At 39.5% G+C, this 19,024-nt stretch overlaps 1 pseudogene; it reads left to right on the top strand.

The window, feature by feature from the left end:
• The first annotated feature begins 309 nt into the window (after nt 1–309).
• Nucleotides 310–1,568, top strand: LOC101676047 (annotated as a pseudogene).
• Nucleotides 1,569–19,024: the final 17,456 nt, after the last annotated feature.

Below are 19,024 nucleotides of genomic sequence, written 5' to 3'. Positions count from 1 at the left end.
CCAAAATGAACCCCAAGTATAAGATTTATATAATACCAAAACAAATACACAGAAACAAAACAAATACACAGAAACACTGACAGAAGAAAAAGATGGGAAGATGGTTATAAATCCTTGATGTGGGCAAGGAAGGTTATTTTGATTCTTCCTGGGTGTATCTTGATATCTTTGTTAAAGGACTCAACTTTTGGGAACTTTCCAGAATGCTCGGTGAGATGCGGAGGAGCAGCGGCTACCCAAGCTGCGCCCAGCAACGCGCTCCTTCCTGCTCCCCCACATCGACCTCTGCCCTCTCACTGGCTGTAGAAAATGGTGAAAGAAACCACTTATTATGATGTTTGGGGGGGTCAAACCCAATGCCACCCAAGAACTGAAAAAGGCCTAGAGGAAACTGGCCTTGAAGTACCACCCTGATAAGAATCCAAATGAAGGAGAGAAATTTAAACAGATTTCTCAAGTTTATGAAGTACTCTCTGATGCAAAGAAAAGGGAATTATATGACAAAGGAGATGAACAGGGAATTAAAGAAGGTGGACCTAGTGGTGGTTTTGGCTTCCCCATGGACATCTTTGATATGTTTTATGGAGGAGGAGGAAGAATGCAGAGAGAAAGGAGAGGTAAAAATGTTGTACATCAGCTCTCAGTAACCTTAGAAGATTTTATATAATGGTGCAACAAGAAAACAAGCTCTGCAAAAAAATGTGATTTGCGATAAATGTGAAGGCCGAGGTGGTAAGAAAGGAGCAGTTGAGTGTTGTCCCAGTTGCCGAGGTACTGGAATGCAAATAAGAATTCATCAGATAGAACCTGAAATGGTTCAGCAAATTCAGTCTGTGTGCATGGAGTGCCAGGGCCGTGGGCAACAGGTCAGTTTTAAAGATAGGTGTAAAAGCTGCAATGGAAGGAAGGTAGTTCGAGAGAAGAAGATTCTAGAAGTTCATATTGACAAAGGCATGAAAGATGGCAAGGAGATAACATTCCATGGTGAAGGAGACCAAGAACCAGGACTGAAACCAGGAGATATTATCATTGTTTTAGATTAGAAGGACCATGCTGTTTTTACTTGGCGAGGAGAAGACTTTTTCATGTGTATGGACATACAGCTGGTTGAAGCACTGTGCCATTTTCAAAAGCCAATATCTACTCTTGACAACTGAGCCATTGTCATCACCTCTCATCCAGGTCAGATTGTCAAGCATGGAGATATCAACTGTGTGCTAAATGAAGGCATGCCAATTTATTGTAGGCCATATGAGAAGGGTCGCCTCATCGTCGAATTTAAGGTAAACTTTCCTGAGAATGGCTTTCTGTCTCCTGATAAACTCTCTTTGCTGGAAAAACTCCTACCTGAGAGGAAGGAAGTAGAAGAGACTGATGGTATGGACCAGGTAGAACTGGTGGACTTTGATCCAAATCAGGAAAGATGGCACCATTACAATGGGGAAGCATATGAGGATGATAGACATCATCCCAGGGGTGGTGTTCAGTGTCAGACCTCTTAATGGGGCCAGTGAATAACACTGCTGGCATTTTATGTGCAGTAGTGAATGAGTGAAGGACTATAATCAGAGCTCACTACTTTCAATTGTTTTTGTTTTAATATTCAACTATAGTAGTGTTTTAAAAGTTAAATGAAGAATAAACTCAAATATAAAAGCTCTGGGAAAAAAAAAAAAAGGACTCAGCTTTCCAGAGATAAAGGGAGATTAAAACTGGTTTATATATAATGGTAGTATTGATTAGGGAAAGAGGATTACCTTGAAGCTCATATCTATATGTATATTAAAAAAATAGAAAAGCAAAAGAAAAACACAGGTATATGTATAAAAAAAGTTCAAGTTAAAAGGTTATTACAGAATATGTTGTGTTGAACCTCTCATTGTAATAGTACATAGGTTAAAAAAATTAAAAAGAACAAGAATAGTGAGAACAAGTTAAAAAGAAATGTATCTATGAAATATACGGGGCAATATTAGGGCAATATTGGCAGCTTAATATCTTGTTTTCCCCTGATTTGGGGGTTTTAAAGTTTTATGTGGACCCTGTGGTGGTTGTCCTCTTGTTCTTTTGGCTGGCTTTCTTAGGGAGGGGCCTGCCACATACTTTTTCAGTCAGTCTTGCTTGGGTTGAGTCCTCCTGCCTCCTATCAAGGGGCTGGGCTCTGTGGAAACTGGTTTTTCAGGCTTTTGTTCTCCGGAGGTTTTTGTTCTTTGGTGGCTTTTTGCAGATTTTTGGAGGTTTAGTGGAAAGAAAACTGCACCCAGACCTCCATCTCAGAGAGAAGCCTCAATCTGCTCCCCTCTGGGTGGTTCAGAACACACAGACCACTGAGCCATGCAACCTCATGCAGAAAGTGCATGTCCCCAGCCACCGTCTCAGGAGTCACTCAAAGGGCTCTTGTCTCTGCATGCCCCTGCCACTAAAACCACTAGCGATATTGGTCCAGGGAGTCCACTTCCAGTGGCTGCCTTTGTTGGGACTGCTGTCTGGGGTTCAGACCTCAGGGTTTCTCAGGTCCCCCATGGAGAGATCCCAATTAGAGAGAGTGTACTGAGTTTTGCATGCCCAGACTGGGAGTGTTCAGACTCTCGGCAGGTCCTGGAGACCACTGGCCAGCACCCACATGGACCTCTCTCAGGCATGGGTTGGGAGCATGGTTCAGACCCTGGTCATGCAGTGTGTGTGCAGAGTGCAAAAGACTGTGGTTCTATAGAGCATTGGCTGGTGTCCACACCAGACTCTCTCATTCAGGACAGTGGCCAGCACAGGTACAAGCTGCAGAAAGCCAGGGCTCAGGGACCATGGCCTGGAGGCCTCATTGCACTCTCTCTGGCATGGGTGGTCATCGGCGGTGGCCATCCTGGGTCCATGGGCTTAGGCCCATGCCCATGACCGCCCAATTCCACCAGTTACCCCTTAAGATCTTTTGCTCTTTTTGAGTGCTTTTTACCAGACTCCAAGTTAATGGTGGTCCCCAAGCACAGGGCACTTTCATATTGGGGTATTGCTTTCCAATGGGTAGCTTCTGATGGCTCCCTTCCCCTTCTGTTAATCCTTTGATATCAGTCCTATCATTCAAACTCTGCTGCTTTACCTCACCACTGGTGTCTTCTGTCCCTGTAGAGATCCAGAAGTGTATAATCCTACATCTCAGGCTAATTTCATCGGTGTTCAGAGTGTTTGGTAGACAACTAGTTCACTATAGGGGACTAGTTGAAACAAGGTCTCCTACTTCTCCATCATTTGCCCCTCCTTTCTCTCTCTCTTTCTTTTAGATCAACTTTTATTTATTAAGCATCTGCTCAAATTGAAGGAATTTGCCCATGGTCAAACAACTTAGAACTGCAATTATATCCAGATCTTTCTGATCCCAAAGGCTGTGTTTTTTTCCACAAAATCCTACCAACACCCCAGATGATTTCCAGTCTAGTGGGAACTGTAGGTAGGTTTTTTTCCTTCCTCCTTTTTTGTGTTTCTTTTCCCTCATTTTTCCTAGTTTTATCATAAAAAGCAAACTCAATAGACTCTATTAAAAAAAAAAGTATGTCCCAATGAATTATTTCTAGTCTCAGATGAAAACAACATTCCAACTATCTCAAACTATTTCACCATTGCTTGTTTATTCTACCTCGAAATATTTCTTCAGATTGGAATGTATTTCAGAGCTAAGAAGTGCCTTACTCTAATAACCACATTCATCTGTTGTAGTGGAGCCATCTTAATAGGCTCAATTCCATTTACTTTCTTGTCCCTGGTAGGTAAAATACAGCTGAACTTTCTAGCTCTTTTCTTTTTTTTTCTTGGATTTACATAAATTTATCAGTGAAAGAAAGTGGCCAGAGTAAAAGACTTAATCATAGAGGTTACCAAGTGGTCACTAACAGTGACTGAAGAGTTCTGATCTTTGTAAATTTATGTCCATAGAGAAGCTTTCTCTTTGTCTTAAAACGGCACTATAACAAAGCAGACCTAAGTAAGTTCAGGAAGGGAGAAAACAGAGAAGCCAGGCTTGACCTCAAAACTTACCTTCTTCAGGGAAAAAGAGAGAGAGAGAAGCAAACCATTAGAGGCTCTTACTGATAAAGAACAAACTGGGCTGATGGAAGGAGGGAGGTGGGGGATGGGCTAGATGGTGATGGACATTTAGGAGGGCATTTGTAATGAGCATGGGTGTTGTATGTAAGTGATGAGTCACTGAATCCTACTCCTGAATATTACACTACATGTTAACTGACTAGAATTTTAAAAATTTGAAGAAAAAATAAAACTTACCTTTTTAAACTTTTCTTTTTAACTGTCATCAGCTCCGGGTAATACTTCTTATTACAATCACCTTCACATTTGAATTAAGAAATCATGATTTCATTTATTCTTCTGCTGCTCTCCTTGGTATTGGGAGGGAGACAAACCATAAGTGACTCTTAATCTCACAAAACAAACTGAGGGTTGCTGGGGGGAGGGGGTTTGGGGGAAGGGGGTGGGATTATGGACATTGGGGAGGGTATGTGCTTTGGTGAGTGCTGTGAAGTGTGTAAACCTGGTGATTCACAGACCTGTACGCCTGGGGATAAAAATATATGTTTATAAAAAATAAAAAATTAAAAAAAAAAAGAAATCATGATTTCATGCTCTTGGGATCCACACGTCCTCCAAGAAGACAGTGTGTGCCTGGACTTTTTAAATCTAGCACTCTGAGACAAATTCACTAAAGTGAACATGCAGGAGGAACAAAAAACAAATGCACCTTAACTGAACATATGAGTGTGATCATTTGGTCAAATGAAACCACTATCTTCTACCTTTCTCTAGTCCTCTTCCAATAGTGTTTGTACTTTATAGATTGCTTTTTTTTTTCCCTGTATGTGCTAGGTTCACCCTCAAGGCACAACAGAGAGAGAAGTAGCACATCCTTATTCCAATCTTTTGCTGAATGATGTTCAGCATCATGAAGTGACAGGCAAAAGAGAGCATACCTTGTGACCTACTTTGTGACTGGCTTTACTGGTTTTCCCATAGACAACAGAGACTGAAAGCAAAGGACCAGGCAGTCTAAGGAGCACAACTTTTGTGGACTTAATAACCATATCTGAAGGACCATAGCACCTGGAAAATGTCCCAAGAAATCTCAGCATTTGGGAATACATATTGTCTATTTCATTAAATATCAAAGCTACAGGGTTACATACACAAGAAATGCTGCTGTAGCTGTAGCTATAATGAAGGTATCTAGAGTCCATCCTAAAGGGAAAAGTGGTCAGGGTCTGGGTAAATCTCCCATAGTCTTGTGGTCTTGAGGATAAGCAATTCAAAGTAAAGAAATCTTCAGGAGGCAACTTAGAAGATTTCTGCAGCTTGCAGAATGCCAAAAAAGAATCATAAGGGGGGCTGGGAAGAGCATATGGGTACTTACTTTGGGGGGAAGAAATGCATTGCTGTAAAAGGACCAAAAGCCACGATGCAGCTTCCCATCTGGTGTAATGCCAGACTGGAGTCCCCCCAGTGAACCATTCTTAAATACTATAATCTTCTAGTGGAACTCATGGTCTCAGATAAAATGCAACCAACAAATTAAGCATGGATGTGGATCAGAAGAATTCTTGTCATGACAATAGCAAGAAGAATCAATCAGGACAGCATCCTTCTCTAGGCCTAAAAATGCAATTTTTAAAAAAATTTCTTTTCAGCATAACAGTATTCATTGTTTTTGCACCACACCCAGTGCTCCATGCAATATGTGCTCTCTCCAATACCCACCACCTTGTTCCCCCAACCTCCCACCCCCCACCCCTTCAAGACCCTCAGGTGGTTTTTCAGAGTCCATAGTCTCTCATGGTTCACCTCCCCTTCCAATTTCCTTCAACTTCCTTCATCTCTCCAATCTCCCCATGTCCTCTATGTTATTTGTTATGCTCCACAAATAAGTGAAACAATATGATAATTGACTCTCTGCTTGACTTATTTCACTCAGCATAATCTCTTCCAGTCCTGTCCATGTATTCATCCTTTCTGACAGAGGCATAATACTCCATAGTGTATATGGACCACATCTTCCTTATCCATTTGTCCGTTGAAGGGCATCTTGGTTCTTTCTACAATTTGGCGACTGTGGCCATTGCTGCTATAAACACTGGGGTACAGATGGCCCTTCTTTTCACTACATCTGTATCTTTGGGGTCAATACCCAGTAGTGCAATTGCAGTGCAGTGCACTGCAGTGCAGCTTCCTTCATAGGGAAGCTCTATTTTTAATTTCTTGAGGAATCTACACACTGTTCTCCAAAGAGGCTGCACCAACTTGCAATCCCACCAACAGTGTAAGAGGTTTCCCCTTTCTCCACATCCTCTCCAACCCATGTTGTTTCCTGTCTTGCTAATTTAAGTTAGAATCTGAATCAAGTACCTTGTTGACAATGCTCCATCCTAATTCCTTTCTCTGAAATACCTGCCCTTGCCAGATGCTTTGGCATGTAGGGCCTTTGATCAGGGCAGACATTTACCCAGTTCTACCAAATTCAAAAAGCATTCTTTTATTCTCTCTCCCTTCTCTCTCCCCCCACCCTAACTCATGAATTCTCTCTCTCTCTTCCTAGGAAGCCCAATCCACAGTATCCTGGCCTCTGATCTCAATTATAACTCATGCCAACAGAATGGTGGTAAAACTCACTGCTTTGCTCAAGTCTTGCTTTTAAATTTTACTCTCTTAGAATTATAGAGGGTTGAACCTTTTCTAATGTTTCTTGCAAAACTGAAGAATATGCATACATAAAGGTATAAAATGCTATTTCTCCTCTCCTCTCCTCTTCTCTCTTCTCTTCTCTTCTCACAAATGCTATCTTTCAGATGTTGTTGCATTAAGAAAACATTGAAGATGCTGTGCTTATAAAATGGTACACTCTTGCTGAGCTGAGGTTTCAGAATAATAGAGGAATAATCAACTGTCATAACTGGGGAATGGAATGCAATACCGAGTGGGATTAAAAGCATTTGGCATGCTAATGGACATCAGAAGAAAGCAGGAGTGGCAATCCTTATATCAGATCAATTAGATTTTAAGCCAAAGACTATAATAAGAGATGAGGAAGGACACTATATCATACTCAAAGGGTCTGTCCAACAAGAAGATTTAACAATTTTAAATATCTATGCCCCCAATGTGGGAGCAGCCAACTATATAAACCAATTAATAACAAAATCAAAGAAACACATCAACAATAATACAATAATAGTAGGGGACGTTAACACTCCCCTCACTGAAATGGACAGGTCATCCAAGCAAAAGATCAGCAAGGAAATAAAGGCCTTAAACGACACACTGGACCAGATGGACATCACAGATATATTCAGAATATTTCATCCCAAAGCAACAGAATACACATTCTTCTCTAGTGCACATGGAACATTCTCCAGAATAGATCACATCCTCGGTCCTAAATCAGGACTCAACCGGTATCAAAAGATTGGGATCATTCCCTGCATATTTTCAGACCACAATGCTCTAAAGCTAGAACTCAACCACAAAAGGAAGTTTGGAAAGAACCCAAATACATGGAGACTAAACAGTATCCTTCTAAAGAATGAATGGGTCAACCGGGAAATTAAAGAAGAATTGAAAAAAATCATGGAAACAAATGATAATGAAAATACAACAGTTCAAAATCTGTGGGACACAACAAAGGCAGTCCTGAGAGGAAAATATATAGCGGTACAAGCCTTTCTCAAGAAACAAGAAAGGTCTCAGGTACACAACCTTACCCTACACCTAAAGGAGCTGGAGAAAGAACAAGAAAGAAACCCTAAGCCCAGCAGGAGAAGAGAAATCATAAAGATCAGAGCAGAAATCAATGAAATAGAAACCAAAAAAACAATAGAACAAATCAACGAAACTAGGAGCTGGTTCTTTGAAAGAATTAATAAAATGATAAACCCCTGGCCCGACTTATCAAAAAGAAAAGAGAAAGGACCCAAATAAATAAAATCATGAATGAAAGAGGAGAGATCACAACTAACACCAAAGAAATACAAACTATTATAAGAACATACTATGAGCAACTCTACGCCAACAAATTTGACAATCTGGAAGAAATGGATGCATTCCTAGAAACATATAAACTACCACAACTGAACCAGGAAGAAATAGAAAGCATGAACAGACCCATAACCAGTAAGGAGATTGAAACAGTCATTAAAAATCTCCAAACAAACAAAAGCCCAGGGCCAGACGGCTTCCCGGGGGAATTCTACCAAACATTTAAAGAAGAACTAATTCCTATTCTCGTGAAACTGTTCCAAAAAATAGAAATGGAAGGAAAACTTCCAAACTCATTTTATGAGGCCAGCATCACCTTGATCCCAAAACCAGACAAGGATCCCACCAAAAAAGAGAGCTATAGACCGATATCCTTGATGAACACAGATGCGAAAATACTCAACAAAATACTAGCCAATAGGATTCAACAGTACATTAAAAGGATTATTCACCACGACCAAGTGGGATTTATTCCAGGGCTGCAAGGTTGGTTCAACATCCGCAAATCAGTCAATGTGATACAACACATCAATAAAAGAAAGAACAAGAACCATATGATACTCTCAATAGATGCTGAAAAAGCATTTGACAAAGTACAACATCCCTTCCTGATCAAAACTCTTCAAAGTGTAGGGATAGAGGGCACATACCTCAATATCATCAAAGCCATCTATGAAAAACCCACCGCAAATATCATTCTCAATGGAGAAAAACTGAAAGCTTTTCCACTAAGGTCAGGAACACGGCAGGGATGTCCATTATCACCACTGCTATTCAACATCGTACTAGAGGTCCTAGCCTCAGCAATCAGACAACAAAAGGAAATTAAAGGCATCCAAATCGTCAAAGAAGAAGTCAAATTATCACTCTTCGCAGATGATATGATACTATATGTGGAAAACCCAAAAGACTCCACTCCAAAACTGCTAGAACTTATACAGGAATTCAGTAAAGTGTCAGGATATAAAATCAATGCACAGAAATCAGTTGCATTTCTCTACACCAACAGCAAGACAGAAGAAAGAGATATTAAGGAGTCAATCCCATTTACAATTGCATCCAAAACCATAAGATACCTAGGAATAAACCTAACCAAAGAGACACAGAATCTATACTCAGAAAACTATAAAGTACTCATGAAAGAAATTGAGGAAGACACAAAGAAATGGAAAAATGTTCCATGCTCCTGGATTGGAAGAATAAATATTGTGAAAATGTCTATGCTACCTAAAGCAATCTACACATTTAATGCAATTCCTATCAAAGTACCATCCATCTTTTTCAAAGAAATGGAACAAATAATGCTAAAATTTATATGGAACCAGAAAAGACCTCGAATAGCCAAAGGGATATTGAAAAAGAAAGCCAACATTGGTGGCATCACAATTCCGGACTTCAGGCTCTATTACAAAGCTGTCATCATCAAGACAGCATGGTACTGGCACAAAAACAGACACATAGATCAATGGAACAGAATAGAGAGCCCAGAAATAGACCCTCAAATCTATGGTCAACTAATCTTCGACAAAGCAGGAAAGAATGTCCAATGGAAAAAAGACAGCCTTTTCAATAAATGGTGCTGGGAAAATTGGACAGCCACATGCAGAAAAATGAAATTGGACCATTCCCTTACACCACACACAAAAATAGCCTCAAAATGGATGAAGGACCTCAATGTACGAAAGGAATCCATCAAAATCCTTGAGGAGAACACGGGCAGCAACCTCTTCAACCTCTGCCGCAGCAACATCTTCCTAGGAACAACGCAAAAGGCAAGGGAAGCAAGGGAAAAAATGAACTACTGGGATTTCATCAAGATCAAAAGCTTTTGCACAGCAAAGGAAACAGTTAACAAAATCAAAAGACAACTGACAGAATGGGAGAAGATATTTGCAAACGACATATCAGATAAAGGACTAGTGTCCAGAATCTATAAAGAACTTAGCAAACTCAACACCCAAAGAACAAATAATCCAATCAAGAAATGGGCAGAGGACATGAACAGACATTTCTGCAAAGAAGACATCCAGATGGCGAACAGACACATGAAAAATTGCTCCATATCACTCGGCATCAGGGAAATACAAATCAAAACCACAATGAGATATCACCTCACACCAGTCAGAATGGCTAAAATCAACAAGTCAGGAAATGACAGATGCTGGCGAGGATGCGGAGAAAGGGGAACCCTCCTACACTGTTGGTGGGAATGCAAGCTGGTGCAGCCACTCTGGAAAACAGCATGGAGGTTCCTCAAAATGTTGAAAATAGAACTGCCCTATGACCCAGCAATTGCACTATTGGGTATTTACCCTAAAGATACAAATGTAGTGATCCAAAGGGGCACATGCACCCGAATGTTTATAGCAGCAATGTCCACAATAGCCAAACTATGGAAAGAACCTAGATGTCCATCAACAGATGAATGGATCAAGAAAATGTGGTATATATACACAATGGAATACTATGCAGCCATCAAAAGAAATGAAATCTTGCCATTTGCAACAACATGGATGGAACTAGAGCGTATCATGCTTAGCGAAATAAGTCAAGCAGAGAAAGACAACTATCATATGATCTCCCTGATATGAGGAAGTGGTGATACAACATGGAGGCTTAAGTGGGTAGAAGAAGAATAAATGAAACAAGATGGGATTGGGAGGGAGACAAACCATAAGTGACTCTTAATCTCACAAAACAAACTGAAGGTTGCCGGGGGGAGGGGGTTTGGGAGAAGGGGGTGGGATTATGGACATTGGGGAGGGTATGTGATTTGGTGAGTGCTGTGAAGTGTGTAAACCTGGTGATTCACAGACCTGTACCCCTGGGGATAAAAATATATGTTTATAAAAAAAAATAAATAAAAAAAAATAAAAATAAAAAGGAACAAAGATTCGTAAAAAAAAAAAAAAGCATTTGGCACTTCTTAATTTTTAGATATAATTCATTCAGTGATCTTGATTCCTATAAATTCTGCTGGTTTAGGGTCTTGCTTAGTGAATTACTCCTGAAATCTACACTGACAGAAAATGTTAGTGAGATAGGACAGTTTCTCAACCAGGCGAAAGTATGGAGCCATAGAGGAACTAGTACTTGTTTCTAGGAACTCCTTTGTTAGCTTCATAGGAAAAAAGTTTAAGAGTGGCAATATTTCTATAAGGCTCATTTATTGAGTCCCATCTTTGGATTCTTCATTGCTTTGGGGAGTTATTCACAATGTTGATCACTTGATATAGCGACAATTTTTGTTTCTGTTTTTGTTTTTGAGTCCCACATTTACTTTAAAGTGTCTGGCCCCAGGAAACAAAGAGAGATGAAATTGGCCTAAGTTCTGATACATACCACATAAAATCTTTTCATAGGGTCAAGTTTGACACATCTTAAGTCTGCTAGCTTCCTGTAATGTCATCTCTGATATTAGAGTTCACACCAAGGGCAAAAGAAATGGTGCCATTTCCTTTAACTATGGGTAGGATTTTAGGAGAGACTTCTTTTGTTGTAGTGGTTATTGAAAATGCTCATATATTGGAGTGCCTGGGTGGCTCAGTGTGTTAAGCCTCTGTCTTTAGCTCAGGTCATGAACCCAGGGTCCTTGGATAGAGCCTCGCATCAGGCTCTCCACTCAACAGGGAGCCTGCTTTTCCCTCTCTCTCTCTCTCTGCCTGTCTCTCTGCCTACTTGTGATCTCTGTCAAATAAATAAATAAAATCTTTTTTAAAAATGCTCATATATGCTAAGTGCATTTCCCAAAGGATGGTGGCATAATGTCTACTGCTGCACTTGAACCTCATCAGTGTTCTGGGTTAGTTACTTGTGCACTTGTTAATAGATTAGCTATACATTTTGATGGGCAACAAGATGCCATTTGTTTTTATGTCTCCAAACTCAATTCTTTTCATGGTAGAAACTCCATAATTGTCTAACTTCAGTTAGATGCTGGTATTCTTATTGGCTCCAGCATGTACCAAGCCCAAGATGACTCAAATAAATCTTTAAGAATAGGCTATGGGGGATCTGTAGTGGGGTGAATGGAGGCCCCTCAAAAAGATATGCCCACATCTTAATCCCTAGAAGCTGTGAATGTGACTTTACTTGGAAAAGAGGTCTTTGCAAATGTAACTAAGATGAAGATCTTGAGATATCATCCTAGATTATCTGCATGGGTCCCAAGCCTAATAACAGATGTCCTATAAGAGACCCAGAGATGTCAGACACACACAGAGGAGAAGCTGAGGTGAAGATGGAAGCAGAGGTTGGGAGTGCTGCTTCTGTAAGTCAGGGAACACCAGTTATTTCTGGCAAACCTCACAAACTAACAGAGAACCATGGAACTGATTCTCCCCCAGAGTCTCCAGAAGGAATCATGTCTGCTTACCCTTTGACTGTAGACTTCCAGCAGCCTCCAGAATGTAAGAGAATAAATTTTTATTCCTTTAGGCTGCCAAGTTTGTGATAATTATTTTTTTTTTTAATCACAGCTATAAGACACTAATACAGGATCTACAGAAAGTCCAGAGGAAGCAGAGTATTTTTCACAGGCTGAGTATCCGTGTGGAACTGACAATTCTTATTCCATAGTAGGGATATGTGGACAGGCCAAAGGTGGGCAGGCCAGAGTGTTCACCTCAGGAACTGTACTCTACTGCAAAGTTCACTCAATAAGGACTTCCCACTTCAGAGTTCTGGTCCAGCTTTACATTAGGCAATATACTCTTAATTTCTGGACTTTGATTTCCTTGTTACAAACTGGAGGTGTTCTTTCTGTATCCCACATATTTTACAGAAACATCTGGAGTAGGGTGAGGGCCACGAGTTGGTAGAAGGAATATATATGAGAGAAAATTACTTGAGTGGCACAATTTAAAGCTTGGCCAGTACAGCAGTGAACAGTATAAGATGTTTAGAATGTGTGGTAGCCTCCCACCACTGGGTTTGTGACTCCTATGTAATTTTGGAGAGGGCAACTTGGTCACTTATTTTCCAGACAGACCCAGACCAAAGCTGATATATTCCATTTATATGAGGAATTAACAGTCTTTAGCTGATGACACAGCTGTGTGAGCTAGAGTGCCTGCAGCTGAGTCAACATAAATTGTAACCAAAAATATTGGAAGCCAGAAAAATGGTCTACCCTGAAAAAACCTCAGTCCCAAGAAAGACTACCTGGGCCCTAGAGAATTCACATGGAAGGTTAGAGTTTCCGCTTGGGCCTCCTGAACTGAGCCATCTTTGATATTCTTCAACTAGCTTGGACCCTAGCAGATGCTGTTGAAGTGATAGGGATGCTGCAGAGCATCCCCTTACTTGTCCTAAAGGGTGGGGCACAGGACATCCTGGGACAGGTGCAGAAACATGCCCTGGAGAGTCCACAGCAGAAGACAACTCCGAATTTTCTTGAGAGACCCATTCTGGCTCTTGTCTGGGTGTCAGAGAGTTGTTAACATGAACTGAGCAACACTTCTTCAGTTACCCAGTTTATTCAGAGTCTGTTAACAGAATTTAGATTTCTGATGCTTTCCACAGAGCACCCACAGCAAATATAAAACCGTCCATGAAACAGGCAAAGCTTGTTCCACATACCTCCTCCTAGCACAGGATCTAGCATCTGATAGTTCAGTTGGAATCTTGGTTCTTTATTTACTCACTGTGGGATATTGCTTTTCTAAGTCCCAGTTTCCTCATTTGTAAAATCATAGCACCTAACATATAGGATTGTTGTAAATATTAAATTCAATAATATAAATGAGTGACTTAGCACTGGAAGTAAAGGAATAAAGCATAATGATTTCTGAAGAAGTTAGCGTTTTTTGTTTTTGTTTTTTTTTTAAGACTTATTTCTCTGTCCTTTTGTTATTCCTTTTGGGTGTCTTCCTAATTGCTCATTGCCTCAACTTTTCAACGCACAGATTTCTGATATCCCCAAATTTATTTCCTATAACTAACACCATTGCATGTCTCAGACAAAGAAATAAAATACCTTCTTTTTTTTCCCCTTTATTTCCTCTGAAGGAGACCTTGTCAAGGCCCTCCCTCCAACTCTTTGGCCCAGATTTTTCCTCTACATGCTAATAGTCCCTTATTGGAAGACCCTGCTCAGCCTGGCAGGAGAGACAAACCAAGAATGTCAGTGAGTTAATGACCCTAGGAACTGTCTCGGGCCACTACCAGGAGACAGTGGATAATGCTAATGTCCAAAGGTTCCAGTTAAAAACCAGGGATGAACAGAATAGATTTTAAAAAGCAAGACCTACTACATGTTTCCTACAAGAGATACATTTAAAATATAAAGACACAGGTTAAAAGCAAATAATTGGAAAAAAAAATGAACCATGCCCACAATAAAGATATGAAGGCTATAGTGACTATATCAGTTCCAGGTAATAAAATAGATTTCAAATCAAAGAGTATTACCAATAATAAATTACCAGAGACATTTAATAATAATCAAAAGACCATTCATCAGAAAGATGTAACAGTCATAAGGATGCATATACCTAATAAGAGGAGCTTAAAATACATGAAGGAAATATTGAAAGAGTAAAAGAGAAATAAATAACACATCATATCCAATTTCAACTCCTTTTCATCAACAATTACTAAGGAGTCTAGAACATAAAAAATTCATAAAAACATGGAAGATCATGAAACAAGATGGAATTGGGAGGGAGACAAACCATAAGTGACTCTTAATCTCACAAAACAAACTGAGAGTTGCTGGGAGGAGGGGGGTTGGGAGAAGGGGGGTGGGGTTATGGACATTGGGGAGGGTATGTGCTTTGGTGAGTGCTGTGAAGTGTGTAAACTTGGGGATTCACAGACCTGTACCCCTGGGATAAAAATACATGTTTATAAAAAATAAAAAATTAAAAAAATTAAGAAAAAAAACAACATGGAAGATCATGAACCACACTATAAACCAAGTAAACTTAATTGACATTTGTAAAAAACTGCATACAACTGCAATATACATATTATTTTCAAGTGCACATGGTATATCACCAAGAGAAATTTGAGAAGACCTAAATAAATGAAGAAGCATGCCATGATTAAGGGTTAGAAGACCTGGTATCGTTATAATTTTGTATCTCCAAATTTGTCAATAAAATACCAATAAAAATTCCAGTAAACTTTTTTGTAGAAACTGGAGAGCTGACTCAAAATTATATATGAAAGTCAAAAGAATTAAAATAACATAAGCAATTTATAAAAAGAGAGAACAAAGTTGTGAGATTTATACTACTTGATTTCAAGACTTATTGTATATATCCATACAGATATATACACATATATGTATATATCTATATGGATATATGAGTATATGGATACTCATATATCCATATAGATATATACACACGTATATATCTATATCTATCTATGTATGTGTGTGTGCGTATACACAACGTGTATACAATAGAGTCTAGGAATAAATCCCACACATACATGATCAATTGCTTTATTACAGAGGTGCTGAGGTGACTTTACAAGAAAAAAAATCTGATCAAAAAGTTATTGTTATAGATAATTATGAGAAAGCTAATAAACATCAACATACTCAAAACTAAATCTGAAATGGATCAAAGGCCTAAGTAGAAAATTAAAATTACAAAATACCCAGAAGAAAGGAAAAAAGTTTCACTACTTTAGGGTGGGCAAAAAGTTCTTAGACTGCAAAGACAGTAAACCATTTTTTAAAAATTTATAAAATTGGACCTCATCAAGATTAAAAACATTTGTTCTTCAAAAGGTAGCAAAAAGGCAAGCTACCAAATTGGGTAAAATGTGTACGACACATATCTCTGATAAAGGACATGTTTCCAAAATATATAATCTGAGCTATTTTTACTCATAAACACTTCTGACACCCACTGTGTGGGGTTTTTTCAACACCAACTACCAGTTCTACAATTCTTTGCATACCGATTCTGTGTGATACAATTCAACCCAGAGTTAATGTCAGATTCCCCAGGTTCAAGGGCTCAGTCCCACAAAACTGCCCTAACTCAGATGCCTATCCTAAGTCCCGGATTAAGCCACTGACTATACACCTCCTTACATTTAATAATCAGATACGATGCCTCACAGTACTCAGGAAAGTGCTTTACTTCGTATTATTGGTTTGTTTTAAACCATTCAACTCAGAACAGCCACTTGAAAGAGATGCACAGGGTGAGGCCCTGGAGCTGGGGGAAGGGGAGAAATGGAGTTTCCATACCCTCTCCACACATCCCATCCTTGCACCTTCAACGTGCGTATCAACCTGGAGGGCCTTCTAAACCCATCCCACTGCTTCGGGTTTTTGTTTGTTTGTTTTTGCAATTTAATTTTGAATATGTGAGTAAGAAAATATCTGGAACCCAGGAAATTGACTAGGGTACTTTTACTGAGTTCATACATGTTGATAATCATGAACTGCCAATTCAAGCAGTCTCTGACAAGAGTAAGGCAATCATGGCTCAGACCCCTCAAGGCTGAAGGTCTCGGTTACCACACCAAGCAAGCAACTAAGGCCAGAGAGATGGCTAAACAAGTGGTGGAGGATAGAGATGATAACTTCCAATTATGGCTTTGGGACCAACTGCAAAACTGGAGACTGTTTCTTGCCCCATCAACATTCCTGTCGTCTTTTTACTTTTCTCTTTTGATGTTCTAATGAATCACCACCTTGAAGGATCAGCAACAGGACTGAGTCAACATAACATATATGACCCAAGGGGTTCTGAGGGATGCTGCAGCAAACCCTGTCGGAAGCATTCCATGTTCCCTCAGTGCTCATCAGTATCTTATGTGCTGACAGCTTTCTTCTTCAAGCCCCTGAAACTCAGATCACTCCACTCCATACAAGTGGAACACTAATGGTGCTTGGGGGACACAGTGTCCTGGAGCATCCTTCAAGCAATGAGGAACAGCAGTTGGTGAATAAATACCTGACCTCCTTATGCCTTGGTTGAGAAAACTCAAGATGTGCTATGTGATGGCCTGGAAGTACCCTGTGGCCCAAGCCCCAGCTGCCACAGCTGTTACTTGCTCATAATCACACCCTCTATTGCTTTTCTCTTTTCCCTGTTTTACTTCCCCATTTCTCTACCCATGATTTCTTTGATCTGATCTCGAATAATTGACTATCCTTTAAATCTTTGTCTCAGCAACTGCTTCTTGGAGAAACCAATTTAAGACATCCTCCTTATCCACTGAAGCTTGTCTGACTGGGTGCCAGCACATCAGTTATTTTATGTATGTATTTTATGTTATTTAATGTATGGATTGTTACATACACTCTAGCAAAATTGTTTGCAGTTGGTTGATATGCTATTTCTTCCACATCATGGTTCAAGGTTACAGAAGCCCTGAACATAATAAATTAAAGAAATGTGATGTGAAAACGGAAGGCAGTGGGTGACTAAATGGGTGGGGAAGATATTCTGGAATAGGAGGGACTTTCTTCTTCTGTTATGGGTAGGAATGACCTTGCTATATGGATGGTCACTTCTTAAAACACTTCTCCTTTTTATTTTTAGTCGCCTTTGGGTTCAAATGTATTAGTACCCTGATTCTGAATGTATTTAGCAATTTTCAGAATTTATTGGAAAAATTGAATTTTCACTAAAAGTCTATGTTCAGGTTCAGAGATATCTTTCCATTATTCTTCTGACGTTCTTTTTTTATAAGTAAATGTGTATTTGTACTTCAACTAGAATTCTTTGAAAGCAAGAGTAAAACATTCTTTAGGATCATGCCAATTCTACTGGGTAAAAGAAAAGAGTATGTTTTTATTGGTTAAGAAAAAAAGGGAATATGGAAAATGGCTTTTAGAATTGTATTTACCAGCCAGATTTGCTAGACTGAAATAAGCACTATATATGCATTTATGCATAAATAGTGAGGAATGGTATTTGTATAATGTTTGTTTCATGACAGAATACGTGATAGGCTATCCTAATTACTAGTTTTGAAAAACTTAAAGATTTTCCTAGAGTGTTTTTCATTTTTATTTTGATCTTAATCACTTGGGGAATTGGTTTAAATGCAGATCCTTGGGTGCTACTCCAGACTTAGTGAGTCATAATCCCTTCAAGCAAAACCCAGGAATCTACATCTTAAGTAGTCAGTCTTAGTGATTCCAGTGTGGAGGACTTCTGGGTTAGACTTTGAGAAACACAGCCAGAGATGGGTTCTCAGATAGAACCTGAATAGGACACTTAAGTTGAAATTTAGGTTGAAATCCACAGGGGCTAAGTTTCAAAAGGTGTTAACCATGTTGAGGCCGATTAGGGGGAATTTAGATGCCTGAAAAGGATCATGTAGGTATGGGTAGCTGGATCAGCCTTTGGTAAAGGGCACAAATTTTAGGACAAACAGCAGAATAAGATCTGTAAACCTAGACACCAGCTAGCTACAGCACAGTTATATACTTTGAAAGTCAGAATAATTTTATTTATCAGTATGTTCTTTACTCATGTCCTTATTTCTCCTCTTTGTCATATATCAAAATCTTCTTTAAAGTTACAGTTTGAGGGACACCTGGGTGGCTCAGTTGATTAAGCATCTGACTCTTGGTTTTGGATCGGGTCATGATCAAGCCCTGTGTTGGGCTCTGCACTCCGCATGGAGTCTGTTTGAGAGTCTCTCTTTCCCTCTCCCTCTGCCCCTTCCCCAGCTTGAGCAGGTGCATGCACACCCATACTCTCTCTCTCACACAAATAAATAAATAAAATCTTTTTAAAAAATCAATCAATCAATCAATAAAGGTAGTTTGTGTCTACATTTGGTCTTAAAGGGAAATTTGCATACCTTTAGGGATGATGGCTACTTACTTATCTTCTTACCTCTCTTACACTAAATGGTTTTCCTTTCTGCCTAATCATTGAAAGAGCACAGAAGCAGTTTTCCCTATCAGTTACCTGGGTTACTTACTCTAGTAAGTATTTAAAGTAAGTTTTCAGCTGTAATTAATGGACAACTCCAAGTAAATTGATCTAAACAAGGAAATGAATATATCTTT

Source organism: Mustela putorius, unplaced genomic scaffold, assembly GCF_011764305.1.
Source record: "Mustela putorius furo isolate JIRA1106 unplaced genomic scaffold, ASM1176430v1.1 tig00003834_pilon_pilon_pilon, whole genome shotgun sequence".
NCBI lineage: Eukaryota > Metazoa > Chordata > Mammalia > Carnivora > Mustelidae > Mustela > Mustela putorius.
The sequence above is the reverse complement of the archived record's forward strand: the minus strand, read 5'-3'. Positions and strand labels throughout refer to the sequence as shown.